The sequence below is a fragment of the Lissotriton helveticus genome, chromosome 1_2 (genome assembly GCF_964261635.1).
Source record: "Lissotriton helveticus chromosome 1_2, aLisHel1.1, whole genome shotgun sequence".
NCBI lineage: Eukaryota > Metazoa > Chordata > Amphibia > Caudata > Salamandridae > Lissotriton > Lissotriton helveticus.
The window spans coordinates 279252439-279277782 of record NC_136058.1 but is presented as its reverse complement, the minus strand read 5'-3'; the positions used below and the strand labels follow the sequence as shown (position 1 = coordinate 279277782).

The window sequence follows — 25344 nt, the reverse complement described above, 5'->3', positions numbered from 1 at the left end:
TCCTGATGTTGTAGCTTGAGCCCACCATCACCCGTGACTCTTCCCCATTACCCGCACTCTTCACCTTTGTTTTCAAGCCTCCATCTTTGGTTGCCTTGCTTTTGTGTCACTCTCTTTCCTTGTGTTTTGTCTTTTCTGTGCTAGTTTTAGTTTTGTCTCTTTGCCTGCACCTTATTTTTGGTTTGGCCTTACCTATCCCTTTTTGTCCTCATTAGCTGGTATTCAATCCTCTCTCCTGGCTTGCCGTCCTTTCTTTCGATTGTCTTCCTCTGTTCTGGTTTGTCTCGTTGCTCCTGGTTTGTCCTGCACTCTCCTGCTTTGCATTCCTGTCTATACTTGTTTCTTTTCACCAGTCACTTAGTTTCCTTGTCACGTTGCCAGCTTGTTTGGTTTCTCTTTTTCTGTCTGCCTCTTTCCTGATCATCTTTCCTATTTTAATGCCTCTCCTCTGGTTTGCCTGCCTCTCTCCTTGTTTACGCATCACTCTTCTACTTGACCCACTGTGTGTTCAACGTTACGTATCTTTCTTTTGATTTACTCTCCTGGTTTCTTGCTCCTCTCCCAGTTTCCTTGACTTTTTTCCAATTAGCCTCGGTTTTCCACCTCTCTCCTCAGTTTGTAGCCTCTCTCCATATTTTCTTGCCTCTCTCTCCCCAGTTTTTGGCTTCTATCATCACTTCTCCTCCTCTCGACTCAGTGCCCTGCCTCCCTTCTCAGTTTCTCTCTTTTCTCCTTGGTTGCCTGCTACTCTCCAGGTTGCTACCCGTCTGCCTAGTTGCCTGTCTTTCCTCAGTTCCCACTTCTCGTCTTGGTTTGCCTCACCAGTTTCCCACCCCTCTTCCCAATTTCCCACCCCTCTTCCCAGTTTCCCACCCCTCTTCCCAGTTTCCCACCCCTCTTCCCAGTTTCCCACCCCTCTTCCCAGTTTCCCACCCCTCTTCCCAGTTTCCCACCCCTCTTCCCAGTTTCCCACCCCTCTTCCCAGTTTCCCACCCCTCTTCCCAGTTTCCCACCCCTCTTCCCAGTTTCCCACCCCTCTTCCCAATTTCCCACCCCTCTTCCCAATTTCCCACCCCTCTTCCCAATTTCCCACCCCTCTTCCCAATTTCCCACCCCTCTTCCCAATTTCCCACCCCTCTTCCCAGTCTTCCCACCCCTCTTCCCAATTTCCCACCCCTCTTCCCAATTTCCCACCCCTCTTCCCAGTTTCCCACACCCTTTCCCAATTTCCCACCACTCTTCCCAGTTTCCTGCGACCCGTCTGTTTCTCTCTCCAGGGACATCTTAGGATTTTAGAAGCCCCTGTTCGGAGCAGATTTTAATTTATGATCCAATTTCAGCTTCATGCCCTCTTTGGCAAGGTCACTGACAGTGTACATGCACATTGGTCCAAATTCTAAATGTGTTTACATCTAATCTTTAGGGATAGTGATGTTTGTTTTCAATATCGTAACACAGCAGCAGCTGACTAATGTTACTGCAAACAATCTCTGTGACCCCTTCCCATTTCTCTTTTGTGAAGTTCTATTTTGTTCTAAAATAAACATTTTTATGGATGTTGCTTGAAACATCAACTCAACATGTTCACTCCGTTTAGCTCCTGTCTCTATCCTCAGTTCCCTGCCTCTCTTCTGAAGTGCCTGTGTCTCGTCAGTTCCCTGCCTCTCTTCTGAGGTGCCTCTGTGTCTCGTCAGTTCCCTGCCTCTCCTCTGAGGTGCCTGTGTGTCTCGTCAGTTCCCTGCCTCTCTTCTGAGGTGCCTGTGTCTCGTCAGTTCCCTGCCTCTCTTCTGAGGTGCCTGTGTGTCTCGTCAGTTCCCTGCCTCTCTTCTGAGGTGCCTGTGTCTCGTCAGTTCCCTGCCTCTCTTCTGAGGTGCCTGTGTCTCGTCAGTTCCCTGCCTCTCTTATGAGGTGCCTGTGTCTCGTCAGTTCCCTGTCTCTCTTCTGAGGTGCCTGTGTGTCTCCTCAGTTCCCTGCCTCTCTTCTGAGGTGCCTCTGTGTCTCGTCAGTTCCCTGCCTCTCCTCTGTGGTGCCTGTGTGTCTCGTCAGTTCCCTGCCTCTCTTCTGAGGTGCCTGTGTGTCTCGTCAGTTCCCTGCCTCTCTTCTGAGGTGCCTGTGTCTCGTCAGTTCCCTGCCTCTCTTCTGAGGTGCCTGTGTCTCGTCAGTTCCCTGTCTCTCTTCTGAGGTGCCTGTGTGTCTCCTCAGTTCCCTGCCTCTCTTCTGAGGTGCCCGTGTCTCCCCAGTTCCCTGCCCCTCTTCTGAGGTGCCTGTGTCTCGTCAGGTCCCTGCCTCTCTTCTGAGGTGCCTGTGTGTCTCCTCAGTTCCCTGCCTCTCTTCTGAGGTGCTTGTGTCTCGTCAGTTCCCGGCCTCTCTTCTGAGGTGCCTGTGTGTCTCGTCTGTGACCTGCCCCTCTTCTGAGGTGCCTGTGTCTCGTCAGGTCCCTGCCTCTCTTCTGAGGTGCCTGTGTGTCTCGTCAGTTCCCTGCCTCTCTTCTGAGGTGCCTGTGTCTCGTCAGTTCCCTGCCTCTCTTCTGAGGTGCCTGTGTGTCTCGTCTGTGACCTGCCTCTCTTCTGAGGTGCCTGTGTGTCTCTGCAGTTCCCTGCCTCTCTTCTGAGGTGCCTGTGTGTCTCGTCAGTTCCCTGCCTCTCTTCTGAGGTGCCTGTGTCTCGTCAGTTCCCTGCCTCTCCTCTGAGGTGCCTGTGTGTCTCCTCAGTTCCCTGCCTCTCATCTGAGGTGCCTGTGTGTCTCGTCAGTTCCCTGCCTCTCTTCTGAGGTGCCTGTGTGTCTCGGCAGTTCCCTGCCTCTCTTCTGAGGTGCCTGTGTGTCTCGTCAGTTCCCTGCCTCTCTTCTGAGGTGCCTGTGTGTCTCGTCAGTTCCCTGCCTCTCTTCTGAGGTGCCTGTGTCTCGTCAGTTCCCTGCCTCTCCTCTGAGGTGCCTGTGTGTCTCGGCAGTTCCCTGCCTCTCTTCTGAGGTGCCTGTGTCTCGTCAGTTCCCGGCCTCTCTTCTGAGGTGCCTGTGTGTCTCGTCTGTGACCTGCCTCTCTTCTGAGGTGCCTGTGTGTCTCGTCAGTTCCCTGCCTCTCTGAGGTGCCTGTGTCTCGTCAGTTCCCTGCCTCTCCTCTGAGGTGCCTGTGTGTCTCGTCAGTTCCCTGCCTCTCTTCTGAGGTGCCTGTGTCTCGTCAGTTCCCTGCCTCTCTTCTGAGGTGCCCGTGTCTCGTCAGTTCCCTGCCTCTCTTCTGAGGTGCCTGTGTGTCTCGTCAGTTCCCTGCCTCTCTTCTGAGGTGCCTGTGTCTCATCAGTTCCCTGCCTCTCTTCTGAGGTGCCTGTGTCTCGTCAGTTCCCTGCCTCTCTTCTGAGGTGCCTGTGTGTCTCGTCAGTTCCCTGCCTCTCTTCTGAGGTGCCTGTGTGTCTCGTCAGTTCCCTGCCTCTCTTCTGAGGTGCCTGTGTGTCTCGTCAGTTCCCTGCCTCTCTTCTGAGGTGCCTGTGTCTCGTCAGTTCCCTGCCTCTCTTCTGAGGTGCCTGTGTCGTCAGTTCCCTGCCTCTCTTCTGAGGTGCCTGTGTGTCTCGTCAGTTCCCTGCCTCTCTTCTGAGGTGCCTGTGTGTCTCGTCAGTTCCCTGCCTCTCTTCTGAGGTGCCCGTGTCTCGTCAGTTCCCTGCCTCTCTTCTGAGGTGCCTGTGTCTCGTCAGTTCCCTGCCTCTCTTCTGAGGTACCTGTGTGTCTCGTCAGTTCCCTGCCTCTCTTCTGAGGTGCCTGTGTGTCTCGTCAGTTCCCTGCCTCTCTTCTGAGGTGCCTGTGTGTCTCGTCAGTTCCCTGCCTCTCTTATGAGGTGCCTGTGTCTCGTCAGTTCCCTGTCTCTCTTCTGAGGTGCCTGTGTGTCTCGTCAGTTCCCTGCCTCTCTTCTGAGGTGCCTGTGTCTTGTCAGTTCCCTGCCTCTCTTCTGAGGTGCCTGTGTGTCTCGTCAGTTCCCTGCCTCTCTTCTGAGGTGCCTGTGTGTCTCGGCAGTTCCCTGCCTCTCTTCTGAGGTGCCTGTGTGTCTCGTCAGTTCCCTGCCTCTCTTCTGAGGTGCCTGTGTCTCCTCAGTTCCCTGCCTCTCTCGACTGCCCCCCTCTGATGGACAGTCTCTCCTCCACCCTCCTCATGGCCATGCCAGCTGAAGATCCTCAGCCCTGTCCCTCTCTCCACGCCAGAGTTCGATGACTCGGGAAACTGTTTAATATTGTTCCCTGGCTCCAGCCGCTAAACTATCAAATCAATACAAGTTAAGCAGATGAATTATTTAAACCTCACCAGCTTTTAATTAGTGGGCTATTTCCGAGCTATGGATCTGGCACGTTATTGACAGAGGCTGCATTAAAGTTTTTTTTTGCTTGTGAGGACATTTCTTTTACAGGTGTGTGGGGAGAGGCCTGCTCCCAGGGTGCATCAGGGAGCGAGCAGGCGCAGTCACATTTCAAACGGCGATGCCTTTTATTTGTAACCTGTCTGCAGACCGAGACCTCCTCTGCTGCATCAAAGGGCTTCATTATTGCTTGGAAGGAGGCTGTGCTTTATGGACAGGCTGGCCACACATGCATTGTTTACTTCTGTCACGCTATCGCTCACTGGTCTCCGCAGAAGACGGAGAGACGGCTGCCTGCTCTTCACATGAAAATGCTTTATACATTGGCCTAACTAAAGTGGATTGGATATGTCCAGGCGCGAGCCGTGGTGCCAGTGGTGTTGGTGACTCGAGCTATTCCTCAACAATGAGGCAAACAGACCTCTAGAGTAAATTATTCTGTGCAGAGACTCTATGTCCACGCAGTATGGGACTAGGCAGCTTCTTCTGGGAAGCAGCCACTGGTTTACACGTGGTTTGGCATCTTTCTATAATTACTAAACATAGGTGTAAATGCTGCCTGAGGTATCAGCAGCCATCATGTTGAAGCTTTAGGCTTCAGCACTTCCGCCATATTTGTTTCCTCTGACCAGTGTGTGCACACCAGCCTGCTAGGTGCTGGGATATAGGGGTTCAGTTACAGCTCTGGATACAGAACTAAAAGCGCATGGCCACCAGCCTCAGGGCACTGGTTTCAGCAGTACCAAGCCTGTGGTACTGAACTTGGAAGTACTATGAAACCAGTACATGTGCTGAGCGTGGCAGGCCAGACCTGAGCTAACCTCATTGTACAGACCTGTGCTTGTTGTGGCTACCAAGAATCCTCAATCACAACAGGTTATGCCAGTTCTCTCGATAAGTTCCTCGATACTCCACTGCCTTTCTGATACTTGGTAAGTGGTTTTAATAATTTATTTATTTAAAGGTTTTCTTAGTCGTGGCTCAGGAGCTACTGAGTACCAGAGAGCCGTCCTGCCCGGAAGTACATTCTGTTGTGAGCCAGTAAACATAAGCAAGAGGAAAACATATATAAACTAAAAAAGTGCACGAGGAATGCGAAGGTGTACACATGGCTGTATTCCTTTCAAATGTAGAGAGTAAAAAATATAGGCATCAGCCCTGAGTTTCTATTCTAATTATGCCAGGTAGATTTAGAATGAGCCACGGTTGTGTTAGTGTTTCGTATGGTGTAATATATATAGGCTGTCCGGTTTTAAGTTTAAACCTAAAATAACTGATAAAACTCCACTGAAAGAGAAATAGCCCTCACCAGTGAAAACATATAAACACTTAAAAAACACCTGCACAACCACAAACTAAATGCCATTCAAAGAAAGGAAAACAAGAGGGAATCATTTTTTTCTCCCAGAAAGGGCCAATACAATGTAACTTTGTTATATAAGCTAGCAGTAAGAAAGACTGGGCTAACATTATTCTGCTTGAGTTTTGTTGTTTAGGGATAACACTAAAATATTGTTTTCTTCCTTTTGCTTTTTTCTGTTTTGTTGCCTTTGATCTAAGGATTTAGAAGTATGTTTTAGGTTTTGTTTAATTATTTTATAAACTGTAGAGAATCAGGAAATATCAAAATCATATTTGATATTTTAGCTGTGTTTGATTCTTTTACTGATAGGTAAAATGGCTGGTTTCATAAGAATCTTTCCTAATATGTGTTATCACATTTACCCACAGAGAGTGGGTAAAAACCCTTAATACATCAGACTGCAGTATCTAGTGAGTTAGTACTGATAGTAAGTGAATTGCCAACACCTCAGGCTTTAAACATTCAATGCAGGGAAAAGTGACAAGTATATGTGAAAAGAGCACTATCACCAGGCATCTCGAATAGTGGTGAAAATTTGACACCAGACTTTTTGAAAACATGGAACGCAGTGTCACTTGTAATGCTCTGCAAAAAAGGTTCTTTCCAAGTTCAACAAAGATTGGAGTGATATTGTTCGTATTTGCAGTGATTCCTGCTATGTATATGAACATTTTGTGTGATGACCTGTCAAAATTGATACCTGACCTGAAGTGCTTCCCTGTAATAGATCCTTGCCACTTGTGAGATGGTATGCTGAAAGCATCTTTATAATCTTCAGAATTAATAAGGAATGCTATTGAATTTTAGTCCATTTTGGTGCACTGTTTTCTAATGCACAGGAACTAAAATTCAAATATTTATCATTTCATGCGTTGTGTGGCCTCAAAGAAAGTGTCATCCCAACTGTGTACCTTAGCTGATGGTTCTCAGTCCAAGGGGCTATGAATGCTATATTATCCATGTGGGAACCATTTACAGAATTTTTGCTGAGTGATGCCAAAGACAACAAATGTGAGGATCTTTGGTTGCATATTAATAGTCATGTGAAAAAAGTACACTCTACTGCATTCTTTGATTTTTACAGGAAAACATAAATGCTGTAGTGGATATATTAAAAAAAAGTTCCAGATCCCTTCTGTAAAGAGGAATTTCCTCTGTAGTTTCAAAAGTGCTGCTTCATTTTTGACCTCTTCAATAACTCTGAGGGCATAAGCACCCAGCTCAATGCAATTGTTGCAGACCCTGCCTTGAGAATCGCAATCTTAGATACACCAGTATTGGCATTGAAAGCTATGTTAGGGGCCAGGGTTAACAAATTGTGTACTGGCTGTTTTGGCGTTGCCCTTCTCAAGAGCCAATGTTGAGAGGGCCTTTTCACTGAAGTTTACATAGGAAGGAAAGAGCGAGCAAACATGACCAAGGCTCACTGAATATTGTATGGTGTACTTCAATAAGTTTAATTTTCAAAAATCTATTTGGATCGCATATACACTGTACGTACAATAATAAAAGCAAAACGTTGCATAAACACCGGAAAAACACGGTTTCTGTTGTTTTTAATGACGCAAAAATGTGTAACCACTGATAACTACTGTATTTTTAACGTATTGAAATCACTTAAAAACATTGGGGAAAAAACATCAGTATTTACCAAAATAGAAACTGAAAACAGGAAAGCCTAAATATATATAACGGCTTGCTGCCCGGCTAATAAGATAGGTCAGTGGTTTTCTGCTGCTGCTCAGGAATCTACGCTTGGCCTGAGAGTCGCAGCCTTGTGCCCCAGTAAGAGAACTCACTGTTATCTTTCTAAGACTGATACAGTAAGTGAACGCCCTCTTATCCTTCTAAGACTGATACAGTAAGTGAACGCCCTCTTATCCTTCTAAGACTGATACAGTAAGCGAACGCACTCTTACCCTTCTAAGACTGATACAGTAAGTGAACGCCCTCTTATCCTTCTAAGACTGATACAGTAAGTGAACGCCCTCTTATCCTTCTAAGACTGATACAGTAAGCAAACTCACTCTTACCCTTCTAAGACTGATACAGTAGGCGAACTCACTCTTACCCTTCTAAGACTGATACAGTAAGCGAACGCCCTCTTATCCTTCTAAGACTGATACAATTTCGTTTTTGCTGTGTTTGTTGCTTGGGCGCAGGGATCACAAGCATTACAGGAGTTTCTGGAGCAGGCAGCATATTGGCACCAGTCTTGGTTTCTAGGTGGCCTACTCACAGACAGTAATCGAGGCGAAAAGGAGACAGTAGTAACATACAAGGTCCTCCCTTTTGACACTTGTCTCTCGGATGACCTCCTGAAAAGGTTCTTGTTTGGAGGAGCGTGGAGTATTTGACTCTACCGTGCAGAGAAGTGGAGATAACCTAAACAAAATGTGGCAAACTAGTGCCTTCACGGTGCTCCTGCAAACTCCTGTTTCACCACTTACATGCGTGGCTCTCTTTGTGGAATATGCCAGAATATGAGTACATTCATTTGTGTTTGCTATGTTTCTCACAAAATACTTAAATTAAGTTAAAATAAGATTGATTAAAGTGTAAGAGATAAGAGGAAGGTGCAAAGGTAGTAGAGGACACCAGACAAGTTTATTATGACGAGTACTGACCGTAATCAATTAAGTGATCATCTTTGAATCTATGAACTTTGGAATATCTCAGCTTCATTTTGGGATCCAGAACACATTTCAGTGGATTACATCAATTTTTAAACATGGCCCCCTAAAGTAGACTCCTCTTTTGTATACGTGCCCTTCTATAGTAGAGACAAACATGCAGTATGTGTAGCCACACAAACTGCATTTGTGTCTCTTCTGCCTTTCCAACTGCCACACCGTTGTGTATTGTGATTGAGATGAAACTCATGAGATAAAAGGACAAAGGCTGAGTGCTTAGCTGATCCTATGAGCGAAGAGGAGATATCCATTGACCTCCGAACCCTTCTCATTCACTAGAGGTCTCTCAAGGGAATGTTACCATCACAATTGTGTCCGGTGCTGGTTGATGCCTTTGATGGTGACCTGTTCAACATCACAGCCTATTTCAACAGCAAGCTCGCCCTCTGCATTGAGAGCTTCACTATCAAATCGAAGACCCACCGATGAGGAACTGTCGTCAATGCTGAACCACTATTGAACCATGAGAGTAGGCTAAACATCTAAATGAATGATGTCCGAGAGAAGAGATGTTTGAAGAACTCACCACTGTCAATCGTACATGAAGAACCTCGTACATAAGCCTCATGTATGCAGCCCCTTTCTCCATCACTACATGATCCTCTTCATAAGCCTCCGCTGCCACAGCCTCGGCGGGCCCTCCCTGGAACTGCAGCCCCTTTCAGTGCCTCCCCCACAAGAAGAAGATAGATCCCGCTCCCCACCCCTCCCCACAAGAAGAAGATAGATCCGCTGTTCCGCAGATGCGGTTAGACTAGCGTAGCAGGGATGCTGTTGTTGTAAATAGCTTTATTTCGATATAATTGATATCATAAAAAGCAATACATTTATATTAAAAACAATAAAAACAACATTAATAATAACATATACTTTAGGCAACAGTTAACAAAAGATCTGGAAATATACAGTCTAAAATTTTCTCAAACGCAGAGGGAAAGTCTGTTGAATCTAATACGCCAAGCCCAGCCTAAAAATTTTGCCAGACCACTAGCAAACAATGGCCGGGGATCCGTTTTTAAGATTCTTAGGGCCTCCTTGTGGGATCTGGTTCTAAATTCTCTACACAGTGGCTTCAGCCATCTTCTACGGGGGACTGCGTAGGCCGGGCATTCAAACAGTAGATGTGGTACTGTCTCTAATCTATCCACACAACAGGGACAAAAAGGGGTTGTCTGCACCGGGACCTTCCAGCTAGCGGTCATGATTCCTACTGGGAGGACCCCTACCCTAAATTTAAAATAAAGGGCCCTGTCCCACGGAGCTCGGATAAAATCCAGATACGGCTCACGGAAGTGCACCTCCTTTACCAGGAGAAATTCTGCCGCTGACCTACACAAGTTGGCATTACTCTTCCTGCCCTCAATCACCCATGCCCAGTATAGGTTTTTCAGAATTGGCTTGGGCGGGGCAGATCTAGTGATCCAGACGTCCTCAAGCCCCAGATCTATTAGGAGGCGCTTAACTTCCCTTAGCCACTGAATCTTAGCCCAGCCAGGCATTAGGAGAATCTCTTTTAGGCCGTCTGCGTAGCTGGACAGTTCGGGAACTCCCAGATGCGAGCCCATAAAAGAAGTGGGCGCAGCCTCGCCTGGTCGCTGATGGGGCGTGTACCCATATCAAGGAGAAGAGGAAGAGTTGGGGTGCTGTGAGGGAGAACCATTAAATCTTTGTGGAATTTGTTTTCAGAACAAGTCAACTGGTCCACGTTCTGCACACCCCATAATTCTGCCCCATAAAGAGCTGCACTGACACCTCGTGCCCTATAGATATCAAGAACCGGTGCAATAGGTTTGAGAGAGGAGCCCCAATGTTCCTTAAGAAGGGCTCCCGTCACCCTCTTATGTGTCAACAGCATCTTATGATGATGGGATTTCCAACTCATAGAGTCAGTGAGGCGGATGCCAAGATAATCAAACTCCTTGACCCTCTCGAGTCGGACTAAATCAAGGGTAGGTGGTATGACTGATTTCTTCGGGGGGTTTAAGACCAGAAACTTCGTCTTCCCCGTGTTGATGACTAAACCCCTTGCGTCGCAGAAGGTCTTAAAGCTGTTTAGGAGACTCTGCAGGCCTGCTGGTGACTTAGAGATCAGGAGGGTATCGTCTGCAAATAGAAGTGTAGGTATTTTCTTACCCGCCAGGGAAGGTGCGTCTGCTGGATGTTGTAGCAGATGCTCCACCACTCCATTGACATATAATACAAACAGAGTTGGAGCTAGCACACAGCCCTGACGGACACCTCTATTTACAGGTATTCGTGATGTTCTCTATCCCTGATTACCCCACCTGATCTGTGCAAAGTTATTTGCGTGGAATCTTATCAGCATGTCCAGTAAATATGGGGGAATGCCTAACGCATCGAGAACACTCCAGAGGTGGTTATGTGGGACCAGGTCAAAGGCAGTCCTTAGATCTATAAATGCAAGGTACAGACTGCCTTTGCCCAGTACAACCACTTTCCAAAAAAGTATCATCAACCGGAATGCTTGCTCGATCGTTCCCATGGCAGGTGTAAATCCAGCTTGGAAGTCTGATAAAATATTGCTCTCTTCAACCCACTGCAAAACCCTACCTAAAACCACTTTGCCTGCCACTTTCTGCGAAGAATCCAGGAGGCTTATAGGACGGTAATTGGCAGGGTCGTCCCGACTCCCTTTCTTAAAGATAGGGACGACCTCTGCACCCCTCCATGAATCCGGTAGGGCCGAACCAGCCAAACCACCATTCAATACGGAGGCAATATATCTCCCCCACTCAACTAAGTTGACACGGAGCAAATCCCCCGGTAGGCCATCAGGGCCCGCTGCCTTGTTGGGAATCAGGCACTTAATCGCCCCTTCTACTTTTTTACAGGTGAATAAAACTTCCTCATTGGGCTCAAAGTTGCCCGATGAATACTGTTCCTCCTCGGTAATCTTGGGGTCCACGGCCACTGTATAAAGCTTGGTAAAGTGATCAAACCATACTCCCTCAGTTATGTTACATGTTATGAGAGAGTCCGTGGGTTTGTCCCTAGTTCTTATTAGGTCCCAAAAACCCTTGGAATCCTTCCTCGAGCTAGCCACCAATAAATCTTGCCAAAACTGGTTCTCATGCTCAGCCTTCGCCTTTGCTAGGGTCTTTCTATAGCTACGCCTAGCGAAGCTAATCTGGGCCCCATCCTTAGCTTTCACCGCCCTGACCAGCTTCATCTTGGCAACACTGCAGGCCGGGGAGAACCAACCTGCATTACGCATGCGTCTACCATTAGGATTACCCCTAGGACCTGAGGAATGAGCGACAAACAGATCCCCTAACGCTTTTGTTGTTTCAGAGAACAATTTGGAAACCTCAAGATTGGTGGCTCCCAGGGAGTCTAACCGCGACGTGATATTAGACATAATAGATTTGGCACCCCGGAACTTATCTTCATTAGCCACAAAGGTATTCCATTTTAGGCGTCTACCGCAATTAGTAGGGATTACTTCATGCGTTGTTTTCCAGACATGAGGGATTTGGTCTGTGGAAGCGCCCGTCCAAAGGGAGAACAGGGACAGAAATAAGGGGTTGTGATCACTAACAGAAGTCTGAAGGACCTCCATATCTATTAAGTGCGCCCAAAGGCTATAGTTCAATAGAATAAAGTCAATACGCGAAGAGTGACCTACTCTATTGAACGTGTGCGCTCCTGCTGAATCTGAAACAGATCTACCATTGGTGGCCCTAAGGCCATGTTCCAGACAGAGGGCATTAAGATAGATGGCAGTTTGGGACCAACTTCTAATGGGGGCCAATGAGAGAGAAGGAATGCCTCTCCTGGCATCATCCTCCATAGTACCCAGTATATCCTCCCTAGCAAGGGGTTCAAATGTGCAGTTAAAATCCCCGGCTAGTATAACAAGGGAGTCCGGCGCACAAGAACTGAGGCCCTCCTCAATGCCCGTAAGAGACAGTGAGGAGGACCCGCCCCTTGAACCTCTGATATAAATGTTAAAAATTTCAAGCCTCCTCCCCCCATGTGGCCCTCTAACTGAGATTCTCTGTAAGTCAGGTGATTTATTAACAATAGGCCTAAAAGAGAGACCCAGCGAGATGCTGGCCCAAATTAATAGGCCGCCGGAAGGACGGCCTTTCCCTCCTGGTGCTTGTATCGCAGGAACAAAGTAGGTGGTAAAACCCACCTTGTGGTATGGTTCCAAGCACCAAGTTATCTGAAAAAGACACAACCCGAAGGAGTTAACAAATGTATTCCAATCGGGTAAGTCTACATTCCGTGCAAGGCCAGCTATGTTCCAGCTAAGCACCTTCAGTCCTTCACCACCAATACCCTCTAGACCCAACACACGATCATTAGTAGAAGGGACAGAAACAATACTAGAGGCCACAGCCGGGGTCAAAGATAGCAGTTCCCTCCCAGGAACCACCGCAGGGGACCAGGCAAACTCCCAACCCGTAAGCAACGGCGACTGTGAAATATGGCTGCTAGCCGGAGGACCCTCACCTCGGGTGGCTACTTCAGATGAAGGTGGCTCCGGGCCAGCCAATCCTTCTGGCGGCAACAAACATATTCCAAGCGGCTCCCCAAGAAGGGGACTATCCTTAGTGTTATGATCGACTGGTATTACATAACCAATTTTATCATTTAAAAGCTCAGGGACTATTTCACCAACTCGAAGTTCAGCCACATGACCCTCTATGTACAAGGCCCTATTTACCAATAAGTTGCAATTTTCAGGGGTACATGGGGATAGCACAGGGACAGGGCGGGATGAGGGGCAAGATAAGTCATCAGGGCAAGATGTGCAAGGAGCCGTACAGATAAGTCAATCAACTTCCTCAAGACACCCAAACCTGTTATAAGTGGGTGCCCCATTCCACCTGCCTTGAGTATCCTGCCAGCAATCAGCTGACCCCCCCCATCCACAATTTCTGGCCAAAATTCAATTCCAGTTCCCCCCGTTATTGGAGCATGAAAGCGGGGGATAAAAGTAGGTAAGAGGTCTAGGTACTATAGGCGAGTTCCCCCCATAATTGTTCCATGAACATATGTAATGTGCAGTATTGGGGTCTTCAAAGGAAACAATAATGCAATCGCCTGAGATAGATTTGTGCGAGGTACCTATCCAAGGTACCCGTCGCACCATAAGGATTTTACTTCTCAGGTGATTGGATAACGGCCTGTTTACATTAAGCCAATGTCTTACCTTGTTTTTCAATGACCCGAAATTTTCCTGCTGGTGATATGCAATTTCCGGAACTCCTGTCAACACAACTACGTAGGGCCTTGCATCCGGGGGGAGATCAATGTAGCCCCTACGCTGATTTTCATTAAATTTTACCCTCTGCGGGATGGGATGATGAATCTTATGTTCTTGGACCCTCGGGACTGCCGTGACTTTCGGGGCTGGAAGAGATTGGACAGGCAATTGATTTGGAGCCTCCACCACTGCGTTAATAGTATTACTTGTAGCGGCCTTAGACCGGGGTTTGGGAATGGGTTTAGTCGCAGGAGTTATTGATGGAGTATCAGCAGGTGCTGGTAAGGTATGAATTGTGCCAAGTGTACTATTCGGCTTATTTTCGACTATACTCATGGTTGCCAAAGTTAGGATACTTTTTTCTGTCTCCATCAGCTGATTTTCTATGCGCGATAGTCTGAGTTCCAAGGTGGTTAAAAGTTTTTTTAACGTTTCCCAGACAATCGACAAAAATTCCAAACCCTTTCCCTCTATCACACAGAGTGGTGCCCCATCATTCTCACCTTCTATTACCAACTTATCATGATCCCCCGCCGATTTTGCCAGGCTAGTTTCTACTGCAATAGGACAGTTAATTTCAGTAGGTGGGGGTACACGGGGGGTAAATGAAGGGTTGTGCCACCCACCCCCTCATCAATAGACTTAACACCCGTGAAAAACTGGGCCTTCGCTACCTTCGCCTTCTTCCTAGAGTAGGCAGATGTGTTATTACGCTTTCGTTTTTGAATAGCTCCCTTTTGGGAGGTATAAGAAATCCTCCCACTCACCCCCTTAGCATTAGGGGCTATCTCCGATGGGGCCCCCTCAACCCCAACTGCCCCACCCAAGGATGGACTAAGGGTGGGAGATGATGAACGGGGTAGCCCCACCATCGGGGCTGGAAAGAGGGAGTCTAATGACTGATGAACGACTGCCTGCGCCAAGATAGAAACAGGACCTAGCGGACGCTCAGGGGTTTTAGCAGAGGCAAATTAACTTGGGTAAGATTTTTTAGCCATAGTCAACTCCTGGGAAAGCCTTCTAGCTTCGTCAAGTTCCATGGAGACTCTGTGCTGCATTTTATTAATCTCCACGTCTATAGCAGTGTTAGTCCTGGTAATAAAGTCATCAAGGGTCCCAGTTTGCTGCTTCCCTTTAACAGCCCTGCTTCTGTATTCACGCATGGCCATTGTCCCTTGGCTTCAGCAAGGGGCTAGTGAAACAAGAATTAGGATAACAAAGTTAGAGCCAAGGGGGGTAGCCCGGTCCGGTCTCTACCGATCTCTAACGGCCCGCCCTTTGCCCGGGCTTCGCCCCGGGCGCTCCCGCGCGCTACCGCGCTGCGGTCTAACCAGTTATTTAAATAGAGCAAAGGCGGGGGCGTGGCCGGCAGGGAGAGCGGCCCAGGTGTTTCGGGCTAATCAAGCAGGGACTCCTGGGAAGTTGAGTCCCTGCTGCACTGCTCGCAGCCCTGCCGGTGCGATGCTGCTTCCCCCGACGATGCTATAACCTGCAGCCCCTTTCAAAGTACCGCGATGCCGTCCCTCCCGCAGGCACAGGAGACGATGCGGGACCCGCGCAGCGGGTCCGGCGAGGCGTAGGTGTGTAACCAGGCACACGAAGAACAGACCAGCAGCCAAACCAAACAGCCCGACCGGCGTCCACAAGGCGTATCCACAGCAAAAGGTGTCCTCGTAGCAGGGATGCATCTCGCTCCAAGGGCAGGTCTCCTTGGTGAAGACACTGTATTTTAATAGAGGTAATACCACAGGCATTTCACGAGGGTTGGAAGCATAGATGACATAGACCCCAATATGGGAAGTGTATCCCCTCAATACATCCCTTCAGGCTTTCTGTTTGATGATCTAGTGACCTTTCCTGAGATTACAAAGAGTGACCAAGACATGTCATCTTGACATCTCCGCCTCATCAGTACGTGTCTTTAACTTATTTTAAATCCTCCCTGAGCATCTCTAGTGCCTTTAGGGTTTCAGCTCCTAAATTCCACTCTGGTCCTCTAGCAGAGGAGATGGGAGAAGTCCCACTCCCACTCCCAGTACCCTGTGCTTGTGAGGGAGAGTCCCCACCAGATTCCTTGACTCCTTCAGCCTTTTGCAAGAGGTTCCTCTGTTCTTTGTCGTCTGTTCACTGCTACAAAGACAGCAGGTGTATTCTTGCTCTGCTAAGTAGCAGCAGCAGCATCACTTTGAACAACCGGTCTGCAGCCCTCCTAGTTTCACTTTCCGTCACCTCTAAGCCCCCTGCACAGTTTGTTGGGCAGAGACTGCATAGAGGACATCTCTGAATTCCTGAAGGTGGTAATAACCGCGTATGATCAAGTGCTTTGCGCTGCTAGAGAGCTGGCAGAGCATTCTGTCCGGATCAGCATGCAGTCTGGTCGTGAGGGCAGCTCCTCCCCCCGCCGCCACCACGGATCTCCCTTCCTCTGCAGACATGCACCTTGGGTCTGGTGCCGAGGAGAGACTCCAGAAGAAGAAAAGAGAAGTTTCTACTCTGAGGGCAGCTGGACGAAGTGTGATAAAGGTGTTTGCTGGTGTCCAGCTTAGCACGGATGGGAGGCGCGCCGTCTACTTGAGACCGCAGCAACTGCAGAGGCACGCACGGTCTCGAAGGGGCAGAGGAAAGCAGCAAACTTCACAAGTGACAGGTGGGCCCCTGGCGGCCAATAAGCAATGCGCCCTCTGCTGAGGGATCCCAGCCAGTCACCCTCCAGCCCGGCGACTGGCCAAGCTTCAGAGACAGGTGGGGGTCCTCCCATCACCCCACCCAGAGCCTCCAGACCTCGCCTGCTGCCAGCGCCTGGCACCAGAAGCCCATCTTTGGAGAACGCTCTGAGCCACCAGCGGTGCAAGACATTGACTTCAAGGTCTGCGTCAAGACAGACCAGTGTAGGCTGCTGGGTCCACTTTCCACCGGAGGGTTGGTGTGTGCTGAAGGCCTACCCGGTCGAAGATGCATAGACCTAGTACCAGATGCCAGGACGCCCTGCAGCTTCGCTTGGATCCAGATCAGTAACCAGCCTTGTCTGTGCAGAGTCAGCTGGAAGCCCCGGGTTAATCCCAGCGTCTGCCCGGTTTACTCCTTTTGCCTTCATCTTTTTGTAAGCGTCTGCGTGAATTCCTTCATCCAGCAGGAAAACTTCAGGCGCCGTGCAGGAATGGTTCGCCCCGCCTCCTGCATAAGAGCTTCTATTGAAGCTTGCACCTAGGTTTTTATATGCATATTTCCTGTGACCGTAGACAAAAGCTTCTTCAGTTTGGGACCTCCATACTATTCTGCAGACCAGCCTTCCCTCACCGTTCGTTTCGACCCCATTAATGAAGTTTTGCTGATCCTCCTCTATTCCTCCATGTGTCTGTCTTTGCCCTTCCTTCCAGTGTTGTGCACTGTTCCTCTCTCCTGCATATTGTCTCTGCAGAGACGCTGCTTTGAATTTCGGTTTCTTAAAATCCCTGTTGTGTGTGTAAACACTGAGCAGAATAAGATGAAACGTTTTATTTGTTGCCTTTACTTTCTGTTGTATTTAAAACGTTTTTGTGGATGTATTAAAAATGAAATTCTGGCGCAGGTGCACGTGATTCTAAGCATTTGACCGTGCTTGCTGTTAGTAAATGATCCGAACAGCTCTCCTAGTGTCTCGCGGTAGTGTGGTGGCTATCAGGGCTCTCGGGCTAACGCCGAGCCTTCTCGGAGCCGCTGGCCCACAGACCGGAGCCGCTGGCCCACAGACAGGAGCCGCTGGCCCACAGACAGGAGCCGCTGGCCCACAAGACAGGAGCCGCTGGCCCACAAGACAGGAGCCGCTGGCCCAAAAGACAGGAGCCGCTGGCCCAAAAGACAGGAGCCGCTGGCCCAAAAGACAGGAGCCGCTGGCCCAAAAGACAGGAGCCGCTGGCCCAAAAGACCGGAGCCGCTGGCCCAAAAGACCGGAGCCGCTGGCCCAAAAGACCGGAGCCGCTGGCCCAAAAGACCGGAGCCGCTGGCCCAAAAGACCGGAGCCGCTGGCCCAAAAGACCGGAGCCGCTGGCCCAAAGACCGGAGCCAGGACAACGGCGTGGGCCTGACCGGCCGCCGAAAACAAGACTTGTACAAATGTGTCTCCTCCCGGCCACGGTCGTCGATTCGCCAAATACCAGATCCTCCGACCTGATTGCACGCCCCCTTCAAATGCTGACGAGAGCGTAGGGATGACTCCTTGTCCGACTATTGGCCTTTAATAGGGGGGCTTCTAGTGCCTCCTTCTGCCCTTTAATGGGCTCGTGTTTGCTCCTGGTGTGCCACCGAAGGGCATGGAGTCATCGTTGCAGAAAGCAGGAACCAAGGCTTTTAGTGCCAAGCCTGCTTTATTTTCCTGCGGCTGCCTCTTGAGCTCCAAGACCAGAGGCATCGAGGCTTGTCAGCCTCAGGGGTGTCGAAGAACGACCCTTTACTACTCACATTGACAGCTTTGCTTCCAGCTGCAGATAAATGCCGCTTTCCATTGTGCATGTGCTCTGCCCATGGTGCTGAAAGAGAGCGGGAGAGAGCGGTCTGCATGTGAACCTGGAGAGGCAAACCTGGTTGTGCAGTGGTGGGGGACAGTGTACATGAACCTGAAGAGCTCAAGGCTAGTTGTGCACGGTTAGGGGACAGTGTATGTGAACCTGGAGAGCTCAAGGCTAGTTGTGCACGGTTAGGGGACAGTGTATGTGAACCTGGAGAGCTCAAGGCTAGTTGTGCACGGTTAGGGGACAGTGTATGTGAACCTGGAGAGCGCAAGGCTAGTTGTGCACGGTTAGGGGACAGTGTATGTGAACCTGGAGAGCGCAAGGCTAGTTGTGCACGGTTAGGGGACAGTGTACGTGAACCTGGAGAGCGCAAACCTGGTTGTGCAGTGGTGGGGGACAGTGTACGTGAACCTGGAGGGCGCAAACCTGGTTGTGCAGTGGTGGGGGACAGTGTACGTGAACCTGGAATGCGCAAACCTGGTTGTGCAGTGGTGGGGGACAGTGTATGTGAACCTGTAGAGCGCAATGCTAGTTGTGCAGTGGTGGGGGACAGTGTACGTGAACCTGAAGAGCTCAAGGCTAGTTGTGCATGGTTAGGGGACAGTGTATGTGAACCTGGAGAGCGCAAGGCTAGTTGTGCACGGTTAGGGGACAGTGTACGTGAACCTGGAGAGCGCAAACCTGGTTGTGCAGTGGTGGGGGACAGTGTACGTGAACCTGGAGAGCGCAAACCTGGTTGTGCAGTGGTGGGGGACAGTGTACGTGAACCTGGAATGCGCAAACCTGGTTGTGCAGTGGTGGGGGACAGTGTACGTGAACCTGGAGAGCTCAAGGCTAGTTGTGCACGGTTAGGGGGACAGTGTATGTGAACCTGGAGAGCTCAAGGCTAGTTGTGCACGGTTAGGGGACAGTGTATGTGAACCTGGAGAGCTCAAGGCTAGTTGTGCACAGTTAGGGGACAGTGTATGTGAACCTGGAGAGCCCAAGCCTAGTTCTGCAGGGGTAGGGGACAGTGTATGTGAACCTGGAGAGCGCAAGGCTAGTTGTGCACGGTTAGGGGACAGTGTATGTGAACCTGGAGAGGGCAAGGCTAGTTGTGCACGGTTAGGGGACAGTGTATGTGAACCTGGAGAGCTCAAGGCTAGTTGTGCACGGTTAGGGGACAGTGTATGTGAACCTGGGGAGCGCAAGGCTAGTTGTGCATGGTTAGGGGACAGTGTACGTGAACCTGGAGAGCGCAAACCTGGTTGTGCAATGGTGGGGGACAGTAACGTGAACCTGGACAGCACAAGACTAGTTGTGCTGTGGTAGGGGACAGTGTATGTGAACCTGGAATGCGCAAACCTGGTTGTGCAGTGGTGGGGGACAGTGTACGTGAACCTGGAGAGCGCAAACCTGGTTGTGCAGTGGTGGGGGACAGTGTACGTGAACCTGGAATGCGCAAACCTGGTTGTGCAGTGGTGGGGGACAGTGTATGTGAACCTGTAGAGCGCAATGCTAGTTGTGCAGTGGTGGGGGACAGTGTACGTGAACCTGAAGAGCTCAAGGCTAGTTGTGCATGGTTAGGGGACAGTGTATGTGAACCTGGAGAGCGCAAGGCTAGTTGTGCACGGTTAGGGGACAGTGTACGTGAACCTGGAGAGCGCAAACCTGGTTGTGCAGTGGTGGGGGACAGTGTACGTGAACCTGGAGAGCGCAAACCTGGTTGTGCAGTGGTGGGGGACAGTGTACGTGAACCTGGAATGCGCAAACCTGGTTGTGCAGTGGTGGGGGACAGTGTATGTGAACCTGGAATGCGCAAACCTGGTTGTGCAGTGGTGGGGGACAGTGTACGTGAACCTGGAGAGCTCAAGGCTAGTTGTGCACGGTTAGAGGACAGTGTATGTGAACCTCGAGAGCGCAGGGCTAGTTGTGCACGGTTAGGGGACAGTGTATGTGAGCCTAGAGGTCGCAAGCCTAGTTCTGCAGGGATAGGGAACAGTGTATGTGAGCCTGGACAGCACAAGACTAGTTGTGCAGTGGTAGGGGACAGTGTAATGTGACTGTTTTGGAGTTGCTGCTTGCTCAGGAAACTGAAGGGCACATGAGGCATTTCTGCGCACTGTGCTCTGTCCATGGTGCTGAAGCGGGCGCCAGTGTTATTGCACAGATAGAAAGAGCTCTGTCTGTTTGTTAACACACGGAATCCAGGCAAAACGGGCACTCACCATGAGGTGGAAACCCGCCCACCGCCCTACAGCACTGGTCTGGCAGACGGAAATGATCAGGTGGGGCACTGTGGAGAGCGCTATCCTCAGACAGGAGGAGTTCCGAGACCACCGCAAGACTCCTATTTCAATGGATCGGGAACAAATGTTAGAAACACTTATAGCCCTTGACTCACTCACTCCTCCCCCTCCCCACCTCCCCTGGTGTCACCAACTGCGCCCGCGTCACCCGCAGCCCCCCTTTCTCCTATAGCTGACCCGCTTGAAATTGAGTAACATGTTATATTCTATTGTCAATGCCCAGGGATGCGTGGAACTGTTTGCTCCACCTAATGGTTCATTTAACCCCTTCGCAGCTGCGGCGCTCCGGTGCTCATGATGAGCTGAGCTCGTCATGACCGCACCAGTTCCAGTGGACCTGCAGCAGGGGAATCAGCCAGGGGCGTAGGAGACAATAAAATTCTGGGGGGGACAGGGACAACCTTGTGGACTTTCCAGTGACCCTATACAAATCACCTCCCGTTAAACAAATACAATCGCATACTTTTGAAGTGAAATATTGAGAAAAGCAGGCATGTAGTCACAGTTTGCATGTATGCTTTATTGTTATTTACATTCACAAAGTAATCAGATCAAATGTTAAAAAAAACATGTATCTGAATCTTGCATCTTCATGCACCGAGCAAACAAAGGTCGCTGACTTAGGGTGGGGCGTTGTGTTTGTAAGCACATTATGGTTTGAAAAGTACCTGCTGCTGCATTCCTGGTCTCCAGCAATTTTTAGGCAACAATAAAAATGTGACGATAACTTCGGTGATTAATGTTCTTTATTGAGAGAGAATAGAGGTTTGTCTAGTCACTAGTGGAAGTTTTGACTCATGGTAAGGTAGCCACAGTGGGGTAATATGCCTGCTGCAAAGAACGTGTACCACGCCGATCATGAAATGAATATCATGTAAATAGGTCAGTGAGTTACTGCTTTTGTCTGAGAGATTTTTTTGGTATTTGCAGTTTATAAGTTAAAATCCTAACATTGAACAGTGAGCTATTAACTGTCATCAAATAGCTGCATAAAGGTTGATATGTCATTTTAAAGGTATCCATGTCTGTGTGGACATTTCCACCAATTGTCCATACCTTGTTATATAATGAACTGCAAAGTTGTGTTATACCGTACCATATTGGACAAGATGTTGATGGGGTGTACATGTATTGATGCTGCTGCTACATCTGGAATGGGACCACTGTTTATAGGGCGGGGGGGAATTACAAGGGAGGTTTTTGAGAATATCCGTCATAAGGTGATAGATATGTGCTCTGTCAGTGGAAAATGTAACAATGATTATGTGAATGACATGCTATCAACCTTATATGACCACTCTACATGACTGTATACGGTACTTAAAAATCAATAAAATATGTTTAAAAAAAAATCAAAGAGCTGCATAAAAACTTCAAGGTATAGATTAGAACGTTATCCTTTTCCCCCAATCTTTCCATGTCCCAATGTTGGAAAATGGGTTAATTAGGATGGAAATGAATTCTGATTATTAAAGAGCACGGCCAACTATGGTGTAATGTTTTAAATTCTGCGTTTGTGCTTCTCCAGTGTTGCAAAGCCATCCTGTGCACTTGGCACTCCCCAACTTTTTGCTGACTGGCAATGGTGTTACCTGACTCTGACTGGCCCTGGCCTCTGCCTAACCAGGCCCAGTGCTATCTTGAAAGAGGCACTTAAAAATACAGTGAAATCACCTACATACACTAGGGTGCACTATGGGTTAGGGCATCCTTATGATTCGCATGACCTCTCCTATAAGACCCAAGTACATAATAGGGCAGGGGGATTAGAACTATCTTTAAGTCCCTAGAATATAATAGGGCATGGCAGATTAGAGGCCAGCAGTCCTTCATGCTCTTGCATGTGTGCACTGCTGAAGCCTGCGGTCAGTTTAGAAGTAGCCCTGTATTGTAGAACTGATTTTAAAATGCAAATTGTGCTCAAACTCGACTTTTGGGCTTGGGGAACTTACAAATCGATCAACTACAATGTTGGGGCAAAATTAAGTTAAGTAGAAAAATGTTTTCCACTTGAGTATGGCTGTTTCATTGTTTCATATTTACCTCATAATACATCATCTGCTGCATAATCTAACGATTTCACCCAAAACTATTTTGTAGCTCAAATGGATCGAAAATTACTAAAGAAATGTGACTTATGTTGCTGTGAAGTGTAGGGCCCTTTCCAAAGGTTGACTGTCACCTTTCCTACTGCTGCATTTGTATGTTACACAGGTACTAATGAGGCAAAAGCTTTGCAGAGGCTGTTAGTATGTATAAATATGTCAAAATAATAAAGTATCATCAAATGTACCGCATTACGCTGCAGCCTTTTTATTGTTGCATAATTTAGTCAACACTGCAACATAATTTTGGCCTCCATTGCTTTATTACTCTAGTGGTCCGAAAGCAGGCTGCAAGTGTTAAAAGTGTTTGTGCATGAAGCAGAGACCATGAATTTTGCAAACTTAGGGGCTGCTAACAATGGAAGGCAGACTTCAGTCCGTCCTCCATCGAATCGGGAAATGCGACCGCTGGCCTTCAAGGTGGCGGCCCCACGATAGGCATTACAATGCAGCCCTCACTCCGGCGTTCGCAGTGCCTATCTTTTACATTGCAGCAGGTGCTGCTGACTGCATCATCCGCTGTAATGTAAAAAGGGACATGTTAAATATATCACTGAACTACGAGGCAGGCATAATGCAGTGCCTGCCACATGGTGCAGTGATATGTAGGGGTGCATCATAGGTGCCCCCCCTGGTCCCATGTCTGGGGGCTATGGGGAAAGGGGCCTGCTGCAGCCCCCAAATGTCCCTTTCTGCCAGCTTTTCCATGGCGGGTAAGGGACATCGTAATTCCTACAGTGGTGCCTGGTAGGCACCACCAGCATTGATGGAACCACGAGCCCCTCTGCCGCAGTGGCTGGCTCAAGGAGCCTGTTGGGTGCGTGGCGGTTGGTCTTTCCGACCGCCAGGGAACCGCCCACCGTTGTAATATGGCGGGCGGTGATGCAGTCACTGATGGCAGTGGGACTGCCACCGAAAGGGTGACGTGGCAGTCCCACTGCCATTATAATCACCCCCTAAGTTTGGTGTGCATGCAAATCCTGCATTGCCAACCCCTGGTAAGTTGCACTATTACTGCTGAAAAAGGCCAATGGAGGTACCAATGGGTGAGGTGGACTGGCCTCAAGGTTCTTGTGACCTCAGTGACAGAGTCACTGTCGATCTAGGGTGTGCTTTTTTGTATGCCTGCCCGCAAGACCAGTGCTTAAATTGAGCCGGTGCTTTCCGGCGCTCGGCACCTGCACTTAATTGCCAGCACCGGCACTTGGAACATCTGCTCATTTAAAGGTGAGCAGGAAAACAGATATTTATTAATTTAATACATGTGTAAAACAACTAATACCAGCTACCCAAGCCATTTTTAAAGCTTGGGAGTCTGAATTCTCACACTTGTAGCAGTGTGATGGTTAGTAGTTGTGTAAGTTTTGTTATTGGCAGCGCTGGCAGGGGAAATGTGTGGTGCAAACTGCAGTGGCCCTGTCACGAAGGCCCCAGCACTTATTTGTCTACAAATTAAGCACTGCGCAAGACTGAAAGTGAACTGCAGTATGGATTGTGGTGGACAGGTCTTTAAGGTTAACTCACACACTGTTAGGGTCCACCTGCGGGTGCTAAGACACCAGAACTTATAAGGTCTATTGGGCTTTCTAAGGTGTAGCATAGGAAGGAGCTCTGTCGGGAGTGTAGTCTGGTGGACTGGTCATGAAGGTTGAACATGGTTCTCCAGTTCCAAATTCAGCAGCTCTGGCCAGAGTGCCACATCTTCTCCCATACTGAACACCATACTGCCCCACAGAGAGAAACTGGCACTGCCTTCAGCTACAACTCAATTGTGCTACAACTAAATTCAAATTATGCACTAGACAATAAGTAAAATGCTGCCTGAAAAATATTAATAACACCCTGGAAAAAAGCAAACACTCATAGGGAATGCAAGAATAAGCAAAGCATGTGAAATGTAATCAGAAACCACATGGTTACCTTAACGTTTTTAAACTCATTATTCAGAAATCAGTAGATGATTTTGCCTGAAAAGTTCAGCTACAGGACCAGGAAGGGGTTCATTTCAAAGTCCATTGTTTATATCCTTACAAAATATAAGCAGTTTGGTTGAAAAAAGACCACATCCCCAAACACAGAGCTGTGGTACACATTTTAGAAGCTAAAATAATTAAAACAGTTGAAAACGATTATATTAAACGTTTCCACTCTACCCATTACCATGTATTGCAGTCCCTTTAGGAATGGTGCACTTCCTCACCCTGGGAAAACAATGTTGTTCAAAAAACGAAGATAAGAAGAAAGTAGCGCTTTCACTGGTAAACTCTGTAAAGTGGCGCTAATGTGTGTGGGTGTAAATAACAATCTGGCCTGTCTGCTGACCACTCTGTATTGCTTTATTTAGGTATTTATTTGTTTTTCCTCTCTGTCCCGAGGTTGTTGTTTGGAATAGAAAAATCAGCACGTAAGGAGGAGTGAGACAGAGACAGAAAGATGGAGGAATAAAGAGAGAGAGAGAGGGGAGGAGGGCAGCTGCCAGAGACAGATCCGGGGAAGTGGACACAGTCCTTGCCTTCTCTGGCCATGAAGGAAAAGAGACAAGAGTTTTTTTTCCTTCTCTGCCCTGAGGATGCCAGCCTTCCTGCAGCATAACAAAGGGCAGAGGGCGGGTGGCCTCTCTGACTCCAGGCAGGTCAAGTACAGGGCCGTTAGGTAGCGCTTTCGCGCGCTAATGGCCCTGTGAATAACAGAAGGGAGAGGGGAAATTCCTTTGTCCCCTCGACCCCCCACCCTTGTCCCCCGTGTCCCCCCCACTCTAAAATCTGGGGGGGATATGTCCCCCGCGTCCCCCACACTTCCTACGCCCATGGAATCAGCCCAGCGTGCGAGCGTTCCA

General features: G+C 48.8%; 1 protein-coding gene across 7 annotated transcripts in view; it reads left to right on the top strand.

Moving 5' to 3' along the window:
* ERI3 (ERI1 exoribonuclease family member 3) overlaps window positions 1–25344 on the top strand; it is a 1714120-nt gene that overhangs the window by 1104518 nt on the left and 584258 nt on the right. The window lies entirely within an intron of this gene.